The sequence below is a fragment of the Mixophyes fleayi genome, chromosome 10, assembly GCF_038048845.1.
Source record: "Mixophyes fleayi isolate aMixFle1 chromosome 10, aMixFle1.hap1, whole genome shotgun sequence".
NCBI classification, from domain to species: Eukaryota; Metazoa; Chordata; class Amphibia; order Anura; family Limnodynastidae; genus Mixophyes; species Mixophyes fleayi.
Window position 1 is genome coordinate 45,351,443 of NC_134411.1, and position 21,428 is coordinate 45,372,870.

A 21,428-nucleotide genomic window follows, 5' to 3' on the forward strand; every position below is an offset into this window, starting at 1 on the left:
GGAGAACATCACAAGGTAGTGGAACAACAATTGTAGCTGTTGGAGGGGAAACTGTGTGTGGCTACTATAAGACACATGGTCGGATCACCCATTAGGTGACCTAAGACAATATCTGAGGTCCTGGGCGGCAGTGGTCTAGGTTGCCTGGCGTTGAGGTGACTATTGGGGTTATCCCTAGCCTAAAAGGAGGCAACCACCCTGGTGCTCCACCACCAAGGCAGCCGATCAAAACTCTGTTCCTTGCCCATCACATACCCAAATCCCTGCCCCCTTTTTCTCATCATTTAATATCCTCACTTCTGCTCTGCATACCACATGGTGCAGACACCAGGTTACTTCCCTCAAGGATAGGTAAGCATCTGGGGTAGATAGAGAGGGGTGTATTAATTAGAGATGTTCACTGATCCCCGTGTTCTGGTTTTGGTTTTGGATCTGGACTAACTTTGTGTTTTGGTTTTGGCAAAACCGCCCTTGTGTGTTTTGGTTTTTGATCCCTATTTTTTCTAAAATCCCTATTTTTTTTTTGCTAAAATCACATAATTTTGCTCTTTTTTTCCCTACATTATTATTAACCTCAATAACACTAATTTCAAGTCATTTGCAGTCAATTATGACCACCTCACAGGTCATAATATTATTTTCATACACTTTCAAACAAAGACTGAAGCGACCTGGCTGGATGCTAAACGACACAATCACACGGCTATTCATAGTACATCTAAGAAACATTGCCACACAGCAGTGGCAGAAAAGAAAAGTGATGCAAGACGGAATTGTCCTTGGGCCCTCCCAGCCACCCTTATGTAACATATTGAAAAGGACATGTACAGTTCAACAAAGCAAGCACTTCAGTGACAAGGAGTGCCACTTTTGTGGCTGAAGTGCTTGGTTTGTTTGGACCCTAATAAAACAAGCTACCAATAGCTTAGCTGCCTTAAGCCTAACAGTGCTGTCAACGAACTCTTCATTATTAAACCATGTCTGCTCGTGCTGCATCTTTAATCTCCTTCTCCTCTCTGGATACCTCCCTCTCATCCCTGAAGAACTGCCAAACTTATGTAGACACAGGAATGGATATTACAACTGGAGTGGCATTACATCTGCTTCAGACAGACTGACACGGAACATGTGGGCAGCATGGAATCCTTCATGTTGGAATACACTGCATTGAACAGAGATTTGAACCAATGTATTGGCGCAGTTGAGGAGGCCGTACTTAAGTTAAAACGTGACTCAATGAATGAGATCCCGGATTTAAGAGATCTTGCATACGAGAGATACACTGCGCTTCAGAAGAATAATACAGAGGGGGCCCTGAGGCAGGACGATAAATATGTCCAGTTTAAAGAACAGCTAAGAGACCTGAGAAAACAAATGGGTGTGTTACTGGCCCCTGCAGACTAAGCTTGGAAGATGAAGACGAGGAGATCGCCGTCACCCTGAGCACATGACCGGTACAGTGAAACTGAGAATGAATCATGAAATCAGTTATGGTTCATTTGATCGCTCCACCTGTTCCTTGGATAACTGTGGTAATTCTACAGCTAATACATGGAGACCAATCCAGGGTGCCAAACAATGCACTGAAAAGAACCATTGAAATTCACAGCAAAAAGCAAGTTCATCACTGAGCTTCGAATCAGCCCCAATTCCCCAAAAATTATAATAGTTAGGTACCTTTGACGTAAAGTGCAGATTACAAACACTTTGTGCAATACTGATTAAAGAGCAGCAAAGTGGAAGGTTTGAGTAATATATATACGTCTATTTAGACATCCATGCTTACATTACTTCTGCAAGCAACGTTGTTCTTTGTTAATAAAACTGTTGTCTTTATACTGGTAAAAAAATTAAAAATAATCCTCCACCATTCTTTGGATGTTGATAGTTGATAGTAGGATCAGGGGGTAAATGTATGAACATGCTGGTTCTTCAACACCCGCGTGTTCGGCGATTAAATTTCAAGCGGCGCTGCATTGTAAAGGGAAGTTTACAATGCGCCGCTTGAAATTCAATCGCTGAACACGCTGAACAGGTGCGATTTTGCAAATCCAGCGATTTTCTCGGGAGAGTTGAAACTCGCTGATGTATGAAGCTGAGATTTCATGTAAAATCACCAGAGATGTGTTTCTGTCAAAATCGCTATTTCCAAAATTGATAGAGATCAAAGTCCCAACTGTTTGCCACTCTATCTATACAAGTCTCAAATGTATGACACTGCGATTAAGAAAGCTCTCCTGAGTCTGCTTTAAAAATCACTAGATACAACACGCTGCTTGCTAGCAGCGTGATTAGTATTCAAAATTGCGTGGGGTCCCCCCCCCGATTCTCACATACCCAGCACTAGGCAAACCAGCCGGGTTGGGTGGCACTATAGCAGGGGGACACGCGGCAGTGGCTCCCTGCCATAATGACAAACCAGGCTGTTAGTGCTGGGCTGAATTCCCTAGGGAGTGGGGTCCCCCTCTAGGAATAACCAGCCCAGAGCTGAATGCACTATGGCTCTTCCTACACCCATGGGCTGTAGGTAGTAGAGTAATAACGCCAAAAATAATGTAAAATAACAAACAACCACCATTTTGTTTTGTGCAACTACAAGTCCCAGCCAGACCAGGCTGCCCTAAACAGTCTGGGCATGCTGATGCTTGTATAACTACAAGCACCAGCAATGCCCATGGCAGCCAGGCACTTGGAGAACCATAAGTGCCAACATGCCCTGACAGCCATGTCTGGCTGCAATCTGTAGTTCCACAAAATAAAATGTTAAATAAACCACAACTCCGTTTACAACCACATACTATTAATAAAAAAAATAAAACCCCAATAAAAACAATACACACCCATTCATACCACAAATATTTATTAAAAATAAGAAAACCCCAAAATACTCACCTATCATCTTCTTTCGTCAGCAGTTTTTAATCCAAAATGTTGGAAAACCAAGTCCAAATAAATTTGTATCCAAAGTCCCTGCTTGAAAACCAAGTCCAAATAAATTTGTATCCAAAGTCACTGCTTGAAAACCAAGTCCAAAATAAATTGGTATCCATTGTCCCTGCTTGAAAATATCTTCACTTCTTCTGGCCAGGAGGGCCCTCTTGTTGATTGCAGTCTCCTTATCTTCAGCCCAGGAGAGGCTCCATATTTGTATTCCACTCTCCACTCTGGAACATGCTTTGTTAAAAATAAATAGATGAGAGACGCCGCAAAAACAGCTTGCACAGTGTACAAGCTCCGATATGCAATGAATTTAGCTCAGCTGCGAGGTCTATTTATAGTATAAGGGATTTTCCCACACTGTCATGGGAAAACACCTTTTACTATAAATAGACCTCGCGTCTGAGCTAAGTTCATTGCGTATCGGAGCTTGTACACTGTACAAGCTGTTTTGCGCCATGGTGTCTGCGATCCGTTTTGCGACTGGGTGACAGCTTTCATACTTGCTTCCTCTTGCAAAGGATTGTTTAACAGTCAATTGTTGTAAACTACTAGTAGTCTTCTTCTTGGTCTGCTTCTGGGATGAAGATCCACCCCCAGCAGCAGCAGCAGCAGCGGGACTAACGCTCAAGAATTCTTCTGAGGAATTCAGGATAGTGGAGGAGTCATCTAGCCTTAGCAACTTGGATGCAGGACTAACTTTGATCGCTCCTGAAGATATTGATGAGGACAGTGTTGTGGGTGTAGATTGCAGGTGTCGGGATCTAGGTGAGAGAAGGGACCTAACTGATGCTGGACTGCTTGTTGTTATTTTTTAGCATAAGTTTCCAATTTTCCCAACAGCTTGCCAGTGCTTCAAATGGAGTAACATGGATGAAGTTCCTAGATGGTTAAGGTCCCTACCTTTACTGACTGGGGCTTTACAAACGCTACAAATGGCTAGACAACTGTTGTCAGGATTTGGGTAAAAATAATTCCACACATAAGAAGTGGATTTTTTGGTCTTATGTCCAGGCATGTCAATGGCCTTCTTCTTATCACGTGCAAGAACTGCTTCCACTAGTGCACACAAACACAAACAACATCATCCTCATCAACATCCTTATTAGCGCCCTCGTCAGCTACACAAATATCCCCCTCATCTTGTTGCAATTCCAAAGTGGCATCCTCAATTTGTGTATCACCGGCTACACTTGGGCTGTTCATGGACACATCTGCAGAAATGCTGAAAGGGGCGTTCTTTATGGCTACACTAACAGAAAGGTCAGGATTACACATACCACTTGTGGATCGACTCTCCTCAGGGATTTGTGTCATTTACTGTTTTCTTACAGCTCAGCTTTTACACGTAAAGGTATTTGGGCACCACTTTTGGAGTCCGAATGACAAGGTCTTGCTTGGTCATGACTAACTTTACAAGAAGATGCCTCAGTGACAGTTGCAGAACTAGTACTCATAGAGAAAGGTGAAGGTGCCTCATTCTTTCCTTGCCACTGCATGTTGGCAATTTTTTTTTTCTGCAGATAACTTTGCCTGTATTACAGGTCTTTTTTTCTTTATCAAGGTAAAAGGTGTTTTTTTACATTTTTGTTTCCCTGACTTAAAAACACTATACACTTTAACATAGGCTGGAGCAGATGACGTAGAGGGATTACTATGACTGGTGCCAGCAGCTGCTTGGTACTCCTGGGGGTAAATGTATGAACGTGCGGGTTCTTCAACACCCGCGTGTTCAGCGTGTTAGGCAATTAAATTTCAAGCGGCGCTGCATTGTAAAGGGAAACTTCCTTTTACAATGCAGCGCCGCTTGAAATTTATTCGCCAAACACGCGGGTGTTGAAGAACCCGCACGTTCATACATTTACCCCCTGTCTTCTGTGTACTGCTGTGAATCCATTTTGATAACACAGTACAATGTGACTGCAGATTAAGAACAACACTGCCAGCCCTATTATTTCTACTGCAGCAATGACAATTAGCAATGGAGCTGTTCTGTTGGTATGTGAGTTATATAACACAGTACAATGTGACTGCAGATTTAGAAGACCAAGACTGCCCGCCCTATTATTTCTATTTCAGCAATGACAATTAGCAGTGGAGCAATGGAGCTCTCCTGAATGTCACTGGAGACTTTGAAGAACACTGCTACTCTTCTTCTTTCTTTTCTACCTATGATTTGCCCAACTGCACTAGAGACTGCCAAGATCATGCTACCCCTTCTGTGTCCCTCTGTGAAATGGCGCTGGATCGCCGTGGAGTACATAGGGGTTCCTCATTTCCTGCAGTAACTATGAATTTGACATTTTTAGGCAAAGTTTAATGGCCCCCTTGAAATGAGTATGATTTCCCAATGCTTCCATTGGACCTAAAAAGGTTGTACATCCATGCCTTAAATGCATATTTTCATCCACCCCTCATTTCCTGGGCAGTGGCCATGGAATTTAGTGCTGTAAGTTGAGATTGCATCTATCCAAACAACTGTATGCCCTTGCTCACAGCAATAGAGGGAGAGGGAGAGTCACACAATCACTGTGATTGTCTCCTTGTCTCAGCCTAATATTAACTTAGCAACTAGCTGAATTATCATTTACTGGCAGACCAGAAAGCCAATTAGAGGAGGAAAGAGGCATTTTATATGATTAGAATAAAGGCAATACTTGCATCATACACAAAAATACTTTTTATGCACCCTTGGTACCTCTCATCTGAGCTGCATTCACGGTGCGTTGGTGAAAGCAGCACAACTGGCACTTCATCTCCAGTCAGCTGTCATTTTACACAGACGCCGACAGACTCACCCCGGACGGCTGCGCGGCTGCATCAACCCGGAGGATAAACAGCAAGTATCAACAACATTATTACCACATGGTTACTTCATAACTTACCGGATTTTGCATATACTATTGACTGATACTTATTGACGGGTTCCGTCTTCCATTAGACATTGTGGCACATGTTCTTCTGCAATCATATGCCACCCTGGTACACATGATTTCCCCGACACGGACAAATTACTGGTCCTATGTACCACTCGGCTGGAAATTAAATCCTCTTTTTAGGAGATATTTACCATCTTTATAATAGCATTCTCTGTTGTTAAATATATGATTGTTATTAGAATCAGATATACTGATACATATTCGTATGTCAATTTTAATGTCAATATGATATTGCCCTTTTTTTAAAAACTAGACTTAGGTCTGATATGTTTCATCTTGTGGTGTATATTTCATTGTAATAAATTATATTTAATTTTTATATTGTTCACTGCCGATCAATATATCTCCATATTGGAGATTGATTGCATTACTAACTCTAGCACATCAGGATAGGAGTCAATGAGCGCCCAGTATTTTTTCTGTTTGCACTTCAAATAGGGACCACTAAACTCTATAAACAACATACTGCCAGTACATCTTAGTGTTCAAAGTGAACTCTGGGCAGACCATTCATTGAACATATCCAAATGCTTTGCATCTCTGATACGTCCAATGTTCACTCTGATCACTTACGTGCAGGGCCGAATTAAAATTTTTGAAGGGCAAGTGAGTTATGTTTTCCCAGCATGCAGCACTGGCCACATAGAACAAGAGAAAGCTGCAAGCTCCCTGCTTGCAGCTTCCCCTTGATCATCATCCTCATAATCATAATGTTCATGAAGGTCTGGGTAAGCTACAGTTTGGGAAGCACCACAGTGTAGTGGACTTCTGAACACAATATGATAGGGAGGAGCATCATGCCATGTGTACATGGATGTATTTAAATTCATATGCCCTTTGTTCACCATCATCCTCATCATTGTGTATTTGTAAGGTGCTACAAATCTCTGCAGCACTGGACAGTCAAAATGAAAATTCATACAGAAAGACAGATCAAGTACATACAAGATTTACGAAGGAGATGCGGATGTAAGACAGAGATTGTCAGAGATTATCGTCTATAGCGAGAGGGCATTGTTGAGACAATAGGAGCTAGTGGGATGGAAACTGAGTGTAAGATGAGACTGAGGCTGGTAGAGTGAGTAATATCAGTGGGGGGGGGGGGGGTTAGGCAATACTACAGATTTTAGAGGAAGCTTGAAAGTTGAAGATTGTGTGAGATTCTGGCCAGGCAGGAAAGGGAGTGGGAGCAGCACAGGAGAATTATTGGAGGTGGATGTGAGAGAAGGTTATCATAAACAAGGTGAGGCACACGTCAAAAGTAGATCTAATAGAGCAAGAAGCAGAGTATGTCATGGTGAAGTCATAGATGTTTGAAGGGAATGAGTTGGTGAAGGTTTTTCATGGTGAGGGTGAGTAGCTTGAATTGAATTTGGAAGGTGGAGGGGAGCCAGTCCAAGTATTTACGGAGTGGTGCAGCAGATGTGGAGATGGAAGAGAGGAAGATCAGTCTTGACTCAGCATTTAGGATGGATTGGCATTTTGGCCAGATAGCAAAATATTACATTAATTAAGGTGGGAAATAATGAGAAACTGTATACGGACTTTAGTAACTTCTGGAGGGAAAAAGATGGTCATTGTGGAAGTGTGAACTAAGCATTTGCACTTTCTTTCCTTTTTGAATTATATAACAATGTTATGGGATCACTGCTGGAATGGCAACCTCCTATTATTTGCTTCACCAGCCCTCACCTGCCCCATGATTTCAAATTGAGAATTGGGATGCATGGATGCCCTCACTCTAGCAGGATGTGTTTTTTAGAACTGTTAGTTTGATTGCTCAAGCTCTAACTGACTGTCTCCAATGAGTAGCCTGTAATTTTAAAGGGAGATCCCTACAGTACCAGTGTGTGAGTGTGAGTAGTTTGTTAACATGGGATTGTATAAGATGGTTATGAGGCTTAATATGTGGGTATAAAGTTGGTATACTAGCATAGTACTATATGCAATGAACATAGGCTATTACTTTGGCAAAAGGCTTTACATAGTGGGCATGAGCCAGAGTCATTAAAGCAAGTATCTGCCTGTTTTGAGCGTATCCTCCACATGCACAGAACCAGCTGATTTTTTGTTATAAAAAGGCTTACTACAGCCTACATTTAGAGGAGTGAACAGGGTGCGGAATGGGCAGATTAATGTAGGCAATGCACAGTAAGTGCGGCCCTGTGCAGGGAACGTCTAAGTCAGCTTCCAGCACATTTCAACCGTATCTCCTGCAACAGCCGCCAGACCCGGCAGCACTAGACAGTTTTAAAAGACAGATTTTTTTATTTTTTTTTGGTAAATCTTTTTTTATTGTACAAAGAAATAGGCAAGTTTACATCACGTCAAATAATTGCAACATAATTTCTCAATGTACAAATAACATTTTTCTTTTTCTATCACAAACATAAATGAGAGAGGAAAATAAAAAAAATAAAAGAAGGGGAGAGAAATAGAATGGAAAAGAGAAAAGGGCAAGAAAGGAGACAGAGGAGGGGAAGAGAAAGGAGACTGCGACTAACCGAGTCACTGAATAGTATGTTTTCCTGGTGTTTCTCATGAAACATACTACGACTTCCTATTAATACCAGTTTAGCTGAGCATTTGCCAATCATTCACATTTTGGATAAAACTTAACCTCATCCACCATCCTCAAAGATTTCTCAGTAAAGACCACCTAGTATCCTCAAAGACCCGCATGATATGGAGCCGAGTCGATTCCTCCAATGTGTCTATGTATACACCCCATTTAGCATGGAAGCGCTCCACCCCTTTCTCTAAATCATTGAAGGTGGCTCGTCTGTCGAAATATAATGTTTCCATCAACTCCGATGTGACCTCCAATATCGATGGGGTCCTTTTGGATGTCCAGTTGCCTAGAATGGCTTTCTTTGCCAAGGTGACCACAATTGTGAGTAGCGGTATAATCCGCGAACCTTCTATCTGATCTCTCCAAGAATCAAAAACTGCGAACAATAGTACTTCATAGTGAGCCGATACTTGTATTTTAAAGGTAAAGTTTATATATGTTACCAGTTTATTCCAAAACTTAGCAATCTTTGGACATGACCACATGTTGTGTAACAGAGAGGCCTGAGCTTTCTGACATTTCGGGCATATACCTGTTTCTGTTGTTACCATAAACCGCCTCTGCGATTGTGATATATATGCCCTGTTAATTGTTTTGATGTGAACTTCCTGGAGTCTGGCAGAACTAAGAGCTTTCACAGTATGCTTCATATAACCTAACATCTCTCCTGGGGGTCGTAGATTCGGTAGGTCTTGCTTCCAAGACTTCCATGTTTTGGCCCACACCTTATCAAGTTCACCATCAATTAGGTCTGCGTACAGATATTTGATCTTAAACCTGTTTATTTTTAGCAAAGCCTAAGGTCGCTTCTAAATCACCTGTGCCTTCCACATCGTCACTTAATAACCATTCTCGTTGTTTGCTCAGAACATAGTGCCGGATCTGTAGATACATATAAAACTGATTATGTGATAAGGCATGCTTTTCTCGTAGCTGCTGAAAGGAGTATATCGTGCCTCCTGGGTCAAAGATATCTCTCACCGCCATAATTCCTTTCTCTCTCCAAGCTCTGAACATCTCATTTTCGTGCGAGGGTGAGAACTCTGGGTTACCCCAAAGTGGTAGGTATTTTGAAAATCTCGGGCTACTTTTAAACTTTTTATTTGTGGCTATCCACGCTGTGTATGTGTCTCTGAATAGAATGTTGTGCAATTTTACAGATGGTATTTTTGCCCTGGGTAAATGAAGTAAGGCGGCCGGGGTATATGGATAGAAACATTCTTCCTCCAGAGATTTGTTGGTAAAATGTTCGATCCTCAATAACCAATCTGAGATGTACCGAAATATGGCAGATCTGTTAAACGCTTGTTTGTCTGGGAAGCCCAGCCCTCCCTTGGTTTTTGGTAATATCAGCCTTTTCCTGGCTATTTTCGGTTTCTTATTTTGCCATATAAACTGGCTAAACAGAGTATTGCACTTCTCTATATCCCTTTAACGGACTGCTATTGGGAGCATCAACATAGGATATGAGAGCTTGGGAAAAACTATGTTTTTGATGATTATTACCCTTCCCATTAATGATATTTGTAGATGTTTCCTGTTATTAAGCGGAGTCTGAATTTTGCTGATAACAGGGTTATAGTTGCATTGGTATAATTTGAAGGGGGAGGGGGTCACCAGTATTCCCAAGTATTTTAATGCATTTTCCACTACTCTAAATATTCCAAAATTATGTTGTTCTCTATCAATTGTTTGGGGGTTACCTAAATACAATATCTCCGATTTGTTAAAGTTTATTTTGTAGCCTGTGAAAGAGCTAAACCTTTTTATCATGTCTAGGATTATTGGAATCGTAGCTTCAGGCTTGGAGATAAATAGAAGCATGTCATCTGCGAATAGAGACAGCTTTACTTCCTTTTTCCTTACTGTGATTCCTGTAAATGCCTGATTTTGTCTAAGAGCTATGGCTAATGGCTCTAACGCCAGTGCAAATAGGAGTGGTGACAGCGGGCAACCCTGGCGTGTCCCTCTACATATATGAACCGGAGGAGAAGCATGGCCATTCACCACTATCTGTGACAAAGAACCTGTATATAGTGTCTTAAGGGTTTCTATGAATTGTGTCGGGAAGTCAAATCTGGAAAGGGTTTCGTAAAGGTGGTCCCAACCCACCATGTTGAAAGCTTTTTCGGCATCTAGGGACAGCAGAAGTGCCGGATTTTCTCCCCTGCCTCCCCATTCCGATTGAAGTACTGCAATGACTTTTCTGATATTGGAGACCGAGTTCCGGCCCCAAATAAAGCCAGTCTGATTCGGGTGGATGATAGAGGGGAGTATTCTTTTGACCCGTTCTGCAAAGATCTTAGTCAGTATTTTATAATCTGTATTCAGGAGCGATATAGGCCTGTATGAACTGGGTAACGTTTGGTCCCTACCTGGCTTGGGTAATACTTTTATTATAGCCATGTTAAAATAAGCAGGGGATTGTTTTTCTGCTAATATTGTATTATAGAAATTCTGCAAAGATTTTCGATATCCCAGGGAGGAGCAATTTATAGAACTCTCCAGATAGTCCATCGGGCCCTGTCGCTATTTATTTTTTTAAAAACAGTGTGGGTTTTCCCGCCTCCAAACGATATTAACCCTTGTGTTGCCTAGTGCTGGTAGTCACAAAATCAGGGGGGAAGGGTGTCCCCACAATTTTATAACCAGCACTAGGCAAGCTAGATGGGGCTGATGGCACTATAGCAGGGGATCCTGTAGCGTGGGGTCCCCCTGCCATAATGACAAACCAGCCTCAAGTTGTTTAGCATGGTGCTGGATTCCCTTGAGTTGGGATCTGCAAAAAAAACAAAACTAGGGCCCCCCCCCTTGAAATATCCAGGCTTGTGCTCAAAGCTCTGGGGCTCTTACCACACCCCTGGGTGGTGGGTGTGTGGTAGTAAATGGTTAATGGTCAGAGGAAAATTGGGAGGAGTGGGGTCCCCCTGATTCTACTCCAACCAGGCCTAGGCTTTGCCAGCTGGGGCTGGTGGCACTATACAAGGTGAACCAAAAAGAAATTGAAATAAACCACACACCTCATTCATACCACATGTGTCACGGTCCGGGGACAGGATAGAAGCCCAGTGGCAGGGGGAGATGGCTGGCCAACAGGAGATTAGATGGTAAGAATGGTCAAACATAGCCAGGTTCTGTACACAGTGAGGCGAGGAGGTCCAAAGGTTCAGTAAGAGGCAAAGTGGAGGGCAAGCCGAGGTTGGTACACGAGTAGTTAATGCTTGGAACCAGGAAGAGCAACAGGAGCAGGAGCTTGTTCACAGGCAAGGAGCACAATAATCAGGCACTGGAGACAGGAACTGGTCAGGCTTTTATAGGAAGTCAAGGGGTGGAGCTAAGGCATGCTGGAACATCAGGAGATCACAGGAACTGATCTGGAACACAGAATAAAGGCAAGGAATTGTCCAGCAGCCAGAATAGCTCAGTCAGTAAAGCAGCAGTCCACAGAGGCAGAAGCCATGAGTTGGAATCCTGACAGTACTCCCCTCCTTCCAGTACATTCTCTGGACATTTCAGGAGCTGGTTTGCTAGGATGTCTCTGGTGAAATAGTCTTGTTAATCTGAAGGCATGAACATTTTCTGCAGGCTCCCACCAATTTTCTTCCGGACCATATCCCCTCCATTTCACCAAGTATTGTAACCTATGTCTGTGGATTCTGGAGTCCAGGATTTCTTCAACAATAAATTGTTCTTCTCCTTCCACCATGACTGGTGGTGGTGGGACCGAAATCCTGCAGGAAAGGGGTTGTCTTGCAATGGTTTGAGCAGAGAAACATGGAATACCGGGTATATTTTCATAGAGGCGGGAAGTGCTAAGCGGAAGGCAATTGACCAATTTGGGATAGGATTTTAAATGGCCCAATAAACTTTGACCCAATTTTGTTGAGGGTATCCACTGTTAAAGGCTTTTAGTGGATAGCCAGACTTTGTCTCCAACAAGAAAATTGGGTACATCTCTAAGGCTTCTCTCAATTTTTCAATAAGCCTCTTTTGAACTTCTTGTAAAGTTGTGATTCTATCAGTCACCGCTGGAATTGATGTGGAAACCGGGAGATTTGGAATAAACGGAGTCCAAAGTTGGCAAAGAAAGGCGTCTGGGAAGTTGAACTGTGTTTAGAGTTATTATAAGAGAATTCAGCAGTGGGTAGAAAATTCATCCAATCACCTTGAAGGTAACTGATAAAACATCTTAAATATTGTTCAAGTGTCTGATTAGTCCTTTCAGTCTGTCCATTAGACTGTGGGTGAAAAGCCGAGGACAGATTAATTTTTATTCCCAGGGCAGTGCAAAAACTCTTCCAGAGCTTAGAAGTGAACTGAACACCTCGATCCGAGACTATGAGATCAGGGATCCCGTGAAGCCTGAATATTTCCTGAATTAAAAGCTCTGCAGTCTGTTCAGCAGTTTGTACGGTTTAAGCCATTTTAGCCATTTTAGTTAGACGGTCCACTACCACAAGAATTGTTGTCATCCCTTTCGAAGGAGGTAGATCAACTATGAAATCCATAGAGATAGAGCTCCAGGGATGAGATGGAATAGGAAGAGGTTGTAGCAAACCTAGTGGTGAGATGCGAGGAGTCTTGTTTCGGGCACATGTCAGACATGATGAAACATTTTTTTTAACATTGTTTTTACAATTTGGCCACCAGAAGGAACGTGCCAACAATTCTTGAGTCCTGTATGCTCCTAAATGTCCAGCAGGTTTGGAATCATGGACTAATTTCAATACTTCAACTTATACTGACTCGGGTACATAAAGGCGAAAAAGCTGAGTCCAGTAGCCATTATGAAAACTTAGATTAACATCTGAAGAAGGACTTCTGAGGAAAGGATCAGCATCATAACCATTCTTCAAAAGAGAGAGTAAATCTGTAGAAACAGTTGCCCCTAAGAAGTTGTGCTCAGGTAGAATAGTCTTTCCAGAATTTTCTTCTAGATGAGGCTCGGAGAACATTTTTGAGAGTGCATCTGCTTTGCCATTTCTGGACCCCGGTCAGTAAGAAATTATAAAGTTAAAGCGAGAGAAGAATAAAGTCCATCTGGCCTGTCTAGGAGACAATTGTTTAGCAGTGCGTAAAAATTCAAGATTTCTGTGATCAGTAAGAACTGTCACGGGGTGGATAGAACCCTCAAGAAGGTGTCTCCATTCTGAACAAGCACACTTAATGACCACTAATTCCTTGTTTCCAATATCATAGGTTTTCTCAGCTGATGTCATCTGGCGAGAAAAATAAGAACAAGGATGCAACAACATCTTCTCACCGACACGTTGAGAAAGAATATATAGATAGTGTCCCTCCTGCGCTCCTTAGGGATTGGGGAAGGGATTTTGGGATGCAGCCTATAAATTCCCTTGGGAATGCCTACTTAATCCCCACAAGTATATTACAAAGCAAAAAAGGACAGTAAATACAATAACAGGTACCAAGTGCCAATATGCATATATGGCAAACAATGTGAATCGTTGAAAGCAGCTAATAGCTGAAATCTGACCATTTGCGTAATAGGAGAAACAATTCCAGAAAAGTTCCTTATGAATTTCCGGTAGAGATTGACAAAACCAATAAACCGCTGTACTTGCTTTTTGTTCTTAGGTGTAGGCCAGTTAATGACTGCATCAATCTTACTGGGATCCATGATCAGACCATCAGGGAAAATGATGTATCCTAATCTCGGCTTGTTCAAATTCAGACTTTTCCAATTTAATATATAATTGGTTCCTCCAAAGTCTTTTGAGTAAAGTACAGACATGTTTGCGATGTTCCTCCAGATTATCGGAGAATATAAGAATATCATCCAGAGAGGCAACAACAAATTGATCTAATAAGTCTCTCAACACATCATTGATGAAATGCTGAAAAGTTGCAGGAGCATTACATAGGCCTAAAGGCCAAAGACTCAAAATGTCCATATCTTGTCCTGAAGGCGATTTTCCACTCACCCACGGGTCGAATACGAACAAGTTTGTATGCCCCACGTAAATCAAGCTTTGTAAAGATCTTTGCCTTCTGTAGCCTCTCCAACAATTCAGGAATTAAGGGGAGTGGATAACGATTCTTGACTGTAATCTTATTGAGTTCCCTATAATCAATACAGGGGCGTAAGGTATAATCTTTCCTTTCAACAAAGAATAAGGCGACACCAACAGGAAAAGTAGAATGGCGAATGAAGCCTTTGTTTAAGATTTCATCCAGAAATTCCCAGAGGACTTTTAACTGTGGTTCGGATAGAGAATAAAGTCACCCAAAAGGTATGGATGATCCTGGTAACAGCTCAATGGGACAGTCATAAGGGCGATGAGGAGGTAATATATCTGCATTCTTTTTATCACAGACATCTGAAAATTCACTGTATTGCAGAGGCAATTTCAAATCTTTAGAAGGACGTTCGGTGACCTGCTGGTCTACAGATACCACAGTTCTAGATAGGCAGTTTAGTTTGCAGTGCTCAGAAGGAAAGGATAAAGTGTGAGTATTCCAGTTGACAGAAGGATTATGGGTAGACAGCCAGGGGATTCTCAGTATTATGGGAAATTTAGGTGAAGCAATCAAAAGAAAGCTTATAGCCTCCTGATGCCCTGGTTCAATAGTCATTTGTAGCTGGATTGTTTCGTGAGTTACTGGCCTCGAAGACAAAGGGGATCCATCTACAGTCTCCAAATTTACAGAAGCTTGTTTACTCTTTGATTAAATAGTTTTCCTGTGCAAAGGTGATATCCTTGAAATTGCCACCAGCCCTCGAGTCAAGCATAGCCAGACTGCAAATTACAAGAGACCCGGAAGAAAGCGTTATTGGGAAAACAAAATGTGATTGTTGCGACAGAGGATCTCCTTTATCATGAGCCAAGGGATTTAGTGATTGCGAGATGGAAAAGGATTGACTAGACTCCTTGGAGTCCATTTGCTTAAAGTCAGTCATAGCGAAGGTCTGGTGAATCTTATTTGGCCAAGTCACGGAAAAATGTCCTTGATCACCACAATACAAACAAAGATTCTCATCCCGACGCCTCTGTTTCTCATTAAATCTGAGTGTTTTCCTAATTACATCAATTTGCATTGGTTCGGGTGAGGTGTTAGGATTGTCTGGTGGTGCAGCTTTGAACACTGTAGGTCTATTGAACTGATGCAAATAACTGCCCACACCAAATGCTCTTAATCTTTCATTTTTCCTCTCACTTAGTCTTTGATCAATTCGAATGCACAGTTGGATAAAATCATCCAGATCATCAGGGGTGTCTACTCAGGCCAGTTCATCCTTTACTTGCTCAGAAAGGCCACGACAGAACTGACTTTTTTTTGCAAAATCATTCCATGTGGTGTCTCCAACCAAGCATCGGAATTCGGCGGTATACTCAGCCAAAGAGCGTCTTCCTTGTCGCAGTCTATGGAGTTTAGCTTCAGCGGTGGCACATCGATTAGGATCATCAAAGATCTGCCCCATAACAGATGTAAAAGATTCCAGATCTTCCAGAATAGCACTTTTTTGCTCAATATAAGGAGAGACCCAGACTAGAGCTTCAGGAGATTAATTATGAAGAAGATCTTCATCTCATTACTATTGAACTGTGTAGGTTGCATCCGAAAATAAATGCTGCACTGGTTTAAGAAGCCTCTCTATAAGCTATGATCGCCACTGAATTTTGTAGGCAATGGTGGACGCGAAATTTGTGCAGCAGTGGCGTCATCATTTTTTCATTCTTTCAGCAATTGAGCTATGTGTTCCTGCTGAGCCTTAACAAAGGTTTCTATTTCTCTGAACTTGTTCTGAGAAACGCAGGCAAACTCTTGCAATTCCTTTATTTGGTTTTTCAGCATATTTAGCGCAGCTACTCCCGCGGAATCCATTTTTCGTCCTGATTATTCTGTCACGGTCCGGAGACAGGATAGGAGCCCAGTGGCAGGGAGGATGGCTGGCAAACAGGAGATTAGATGGTAAGAATGGTCAAACGTAGCCGGGTTCGGTACACAGTGAGGCGAGGAGGTCCAAAGGTTTAGGAAGAGGCGAAGTAGAGGGCAAGCCAAGGTCGGTACACAAGTAGTTAATGCTTGGAACAAGGAAGAGCAACAGGAGCAGGAGCTTGATCACAGGCAAGGAGGACAATAATCAGGCACTGGAGACAGGAACTGGCCAGACTTTTATAGGAAGTCAAGGGGTGGAGCTAAGGCAAGCTGGAACATCAGGAGATCACAGGAACTGATCTAGAACACAGAATAAAGGCAAGAAACTGTCCAGCAGCAAGAATAGCTCAGTCAGTAGAGCAGCAGTCCACAGAGGTAGAAGCATGGATTTGAATCCTGGCAACATGATTTTTATTTTATTAAAGAAAACAGATATACTTACCAACATCTATTTTATTCATGTGTAAAGGATCCAATTTTGTAAGCTTTTAATCCAATAGGCGTGTGTCCATAATAAAACCCATAAGATTCCAGGTCCTGTAGCTGTCCAAAAAATGCATCTAAGGTCCTCTAGTTGTCCACAAAAAATAAACCCCCAAAAATATTCCACAGGTTGAAAGTAAAAAATATTCTTTTCTTGATGCTTGTTGAAAGCCAATAAATCCTCAGGAACTGGCTTAGCAAAAACAAACAAAAGATGAAGACTACAAGAACTTTGTTCCTCTATGGAGGAACAACCTCCGCATAATGAAATATGAAAGATGTGAGGTCTTTTTATAACTTAGGGGTTTCCCACGCTGCAGTGTGTAGTTTAACTACTTCATGCATATACATGCCTTAATGACTCAGGCCCCATATGTTTTTAACCCCACCCGTATCTCCATATTGCTCTTGTGCACCAAAATGCATATCTTAGACTTATGGCCCCTTACACCTGGAGAGGTGGAAAGGGGGCAGGTAAAGGTAAGCGGAGTATAGAAAGGGCATATTCACATACGTGTAGCACAGCCCTCTGGAGATGTGACCTAATGGGAGTTGAACACATCCCTTTAAACACTTCATAGAAGGCATATGTTTTGCGGACATTGGAGGCCTAGTGTAAAGATACATGATGATTACATACAGCCCTACCTAGCTGCTTCTAATTGGTTGCTTGTGCATTGACCCCTCCAGTTGAATTGCAGATATATTATATCAAGTTGTAACCGTCTACTTGGATTACTTATTTGTCATTTTCATTTAGATTACTGCAGGAAAGCAATTTTCATACTTATTAATAAAACCACACTTCATTACATTGTTTACAAGTTGGGTATTACAACTTTATCATTTTCTTCTAGCACTGTCAGGCTACATCTCTATGCTATAATGGGGTAGAAGTGTACGCATCTACATGCCTAGCATACACTTGATGCACTCCTGATGCAAAAATACGGCTGTTTTTCACTTGTCTGTATTGTATACGTACATTCGAAGCTCAAAGTGTGTCCAGCTCTAATTGTATATTTCACTTGCAATGAATTTTGGCCAGTTATCTTACAGATTAACTAAATGTAATCCCCAGGACATTTTTTTTTAGAATGATCCAACTACAGAGACATCAAGGGCACGTACAAACACAAACATACCTGGAAACATGATGAGTCACCCTCTGTTGTAACCTGAATACCAAATACCCATTCATTAAGAAACCTATATCTCACCTCCCAATTATACATCACATCAAGCCACTTATCTTTTACCTGCTGCCAGAAAAAACATAAGGACACCTACACTATATTATAGTGGACACAATTCAGCTGCAGAAGTAGATAACACTTAGCAGCATACACTCTGCAGAACATTGTTATTTAATCTACTCCCTTCATTACCTAAAGATAAAAAGATCTCTTCACATGGGTCACAGATGTGTTGAATCAATTGGTTATCTTGTTGGTCCAGGAAGTGTGTTGGGCCAGATGTAATTTTGGTCCCTTATTTAGAATAGTGGAGACCTTAGTTCAAAGTAATGGGGAGTATTTGAGTTAGGCAAGATAATGGTAGGAAGAATAATAATCAGATTATGTTACCATAGTGTTTCTGCATCCAAGTATTCCCATGAAAAAGGCTGTATTTCTGATATAGCTGTATGTTCACAGGCCAAATACTATCCAAAATTTTTGTTCCCCAAATAATCTATGGAACTAGCTATGGAAGCCTGCATCCAGCCCACAAGCTATCAGTTAGACAGCATTGTCTTAGTGGATGGAAACAGTTTGAGTCCAGTAGAAATATACAAAGCTAGAGAGTAGCTAATGTGACATTTTGAAGGCATGAGTGAGAAGATGCAGTAAAGTTAGTGGAGACCATGATAAAGGAGAGCTGTTGAAAAGTAGAACTCTGAAATGAGAGCACATGTTAATGACTTAAAAGGATAATGTTGTTGGGGTGCTGATAAAATTTGGCCTAGAAGTTGGCACAAGCAAACGAGCTTAGCTATACCAGTACCCCTTCTTATGATTACATGAATAAATTATTACAGAAAGGAATGGAAGATTCAGCAGCTGTGTGCTCCAACTGGAGTAATAATGGCTGTACCTACCTATATTAATGAACCCTAGTGAGAAAGTCTGTAGTGTAGGACAATGAGACTAATTATATAGTGAATTCGCTTATCATTTAAGGAGCTATGGGTATAGTCATGAAAGGATGAATACTTTATAGGACTAGATGGACAGTCTTGTATGAAAGTTCACAGAGGATGCCAGAAGCTTTTAAAGTAATGTAAAGTAATGTTGCTTAAAAAAAACAGGATTGGGAACTTCGATTCCAGTGGAGTTTGGTGAATTCAAAGACATATTCTATCACAATGGGAGCTTGCTCACTGTACCTAACAAATCCTTTTATTGACCGGCAAACATGAAGAGCTTAAGCTGGGTACACACTACAGAAATTTCGACCAACTTTTTATGCCGAGCGATTTTACATGCGACCGATGGTCCGATCGCTCGGTCAATGGATTGCATACACACTAGCCTTGTTTAGGACGATAAAGGGAAGAGCGGACGTCCCTTTAGCGACTTTTTACAGCCATATTGTCGTGAACAATGATTTCAATTTCGTACACACTGCAGCGACATTTGCGGGAAATGTACGAGATACCAAAGACATTAGCATAAAGGGGCAGAGCTTTAGCTATAGTTAACTCCCTTCATTTCTATAAAATAGAAGTTTAGTAATATACATTAAATTTAGAAAAACATTTAACTGCTAAAGTGGAATGCAATGAATATTCCCTAATAATAAAACCCCTTCGTATGTAATGGAATGCTCCATTCTCGGCGTGCATCATCGCTGATTGGTCCACAGCAGAAACAAACGCCCATGTCTGAGTGTATAAAATGACAGAGGAACCTGTTTGGCGCCGAGGAGCGTCAGAAGATGGTGAGTGAGAAAGTGACAGTGGGGGTTGCGGGTGAGGAGAAGGTGTCAGTGGGGGTTGTGGGTGAGGAGAAGGTGTCAGTGGGGGTTGTGGGTGAGGAGAAGGTGTCAGTGGGGGTTGCAGCTATGGAGACAGAGACGGAGATGGAGATAGAGTCAGAGATGGTGCTGGAAGGGCCAAAAAATGTTGGAAAAGTTAAGGTGGGGAATGGAGATACTCAAGAAGAGCAAAGAGCAAATCCAATGAGCCCAAGAGAGGTGGAGATGATGGTCAAAGTACTGGACCAGGACGACAACGACATTAAAAAAGGTCAGTAGCAGATGTAGTGTACCTGTAGTGTAGCTGTAGTGTCAAATAAAGCAATGTAAAAGGCTAATTTATAACCTAATTTTTTATGTCAGAACGAAGAATTAACGGTGAGAAGGCCTGTTTAGATACCACTGAAACCACTAATGTTACACCTGTTAGCAAACAAGGAAAAATTGAACAAGAAAAATATACTAAAGAAGTTCAACACAAAGGTATTTCAGTGAACATGTGTAGACATGTAAATGCTTTGTGCACATACCTGTACCATTATAATAACCAAAATGGTGCCTGTTTTCCAGAATGCTCGGAGGTTAAGCCCGGTATTATTGCGATTATGCCACAGGGACCAAAATATAAATATAAACTGATCTCGAGCAGTGTGAAAGGTGAGAAAATGAGAGTATTTATGTCGTTGAATATAAATTACAGATATATAAGTTAAATGGTAAAACATTTTTTATTTCCTTGTTTAGTAGATAAAGAAATCAAAGGGAATAGAAACCCAAGCTACATCAAGACCTGTTCTGCCACAAACCAGTAGCACCTTTAAAAATACTAAAAATAATACTCTGCAGTATTCAGCTCTCTGATTGGTATGGGCGTGCTCATTTCTTATGCGGATCTTTCTGACAGCTGTGTGTGTTACAATTTTTGTACCTTTTTCTTGCAATAAAAATGTTGCTTGAACACTGTGTGGTTTATTCTGGGTACTTCACAATTATAAGTTAATAAAGGTTAATATAACTTTAATAGGTTATAAAGGTATAAGTGTATAAAGAGTAAATATGAATACTTTGTGATCATAGATGCAAAGGGTAATAACACAAGTGCTTTGCACTAGTGTAATGGTCTGCAGCCAGACAGGTGCAATATACATCGATACAAAACACAGTGATTTGCGGATTCCGCACCACGTGGGACTGTGATTGACATAAAAATTTACATACACACGCCCCCCAGGTCGAGGGAGTATCGGAGGATTGTCGTGGATCTGTCGGAAGTTTATACACACTACACAGCGGAAACGAGATTGGAACGAAAATATTAAACGGTACGACCAACCAAATGAGGCGAGAATCGTCCATTTGGGCAGACTTTCGACCATCGTGTAACTGTACACACTGACCCGACTTTTGAACGAGCTGTCGTATGTCGGCTGTTTGAGCGGATTATTGGACGAAAACAGTGTAGTGTGTACCCAGCTTTAGAATGGCTTCCCAGTCCTGAATGCCATTTTATACATATTTTCCATAATTCTACACATGTGTTCTCCATGACAATCTCAATAAAGGAGTATACAACCACAAAAGCATCAAAATTGGGTCTGTAAGTAAAAATTATTTCATTAAAA

At 41.5% G+C, this 21,428-nt stretch overlaps 1 long non-coding RNA gene across 1 annotated transcript; it reads left to right on the top strand.

Moving 5' to 3' along the window:
• The first annotated feature begins 19,871 nt into the window (after window positions 1-19,871).
• Window positions 19,872-20,644, top strand: LOC142104149 (uncharacterized). Its single transcript, XR_012679520.1, has 3 exons — window positions 19,872-20,289; window positions 20,377-20,463; window positions 20,554-20,644. It is a non-coding gene; the product is annotated as an uncharacterized LOC142104149 (long non-coding RNA).
• Window positions 20,645-21,428: the final 784 nt, after the last annotated feature.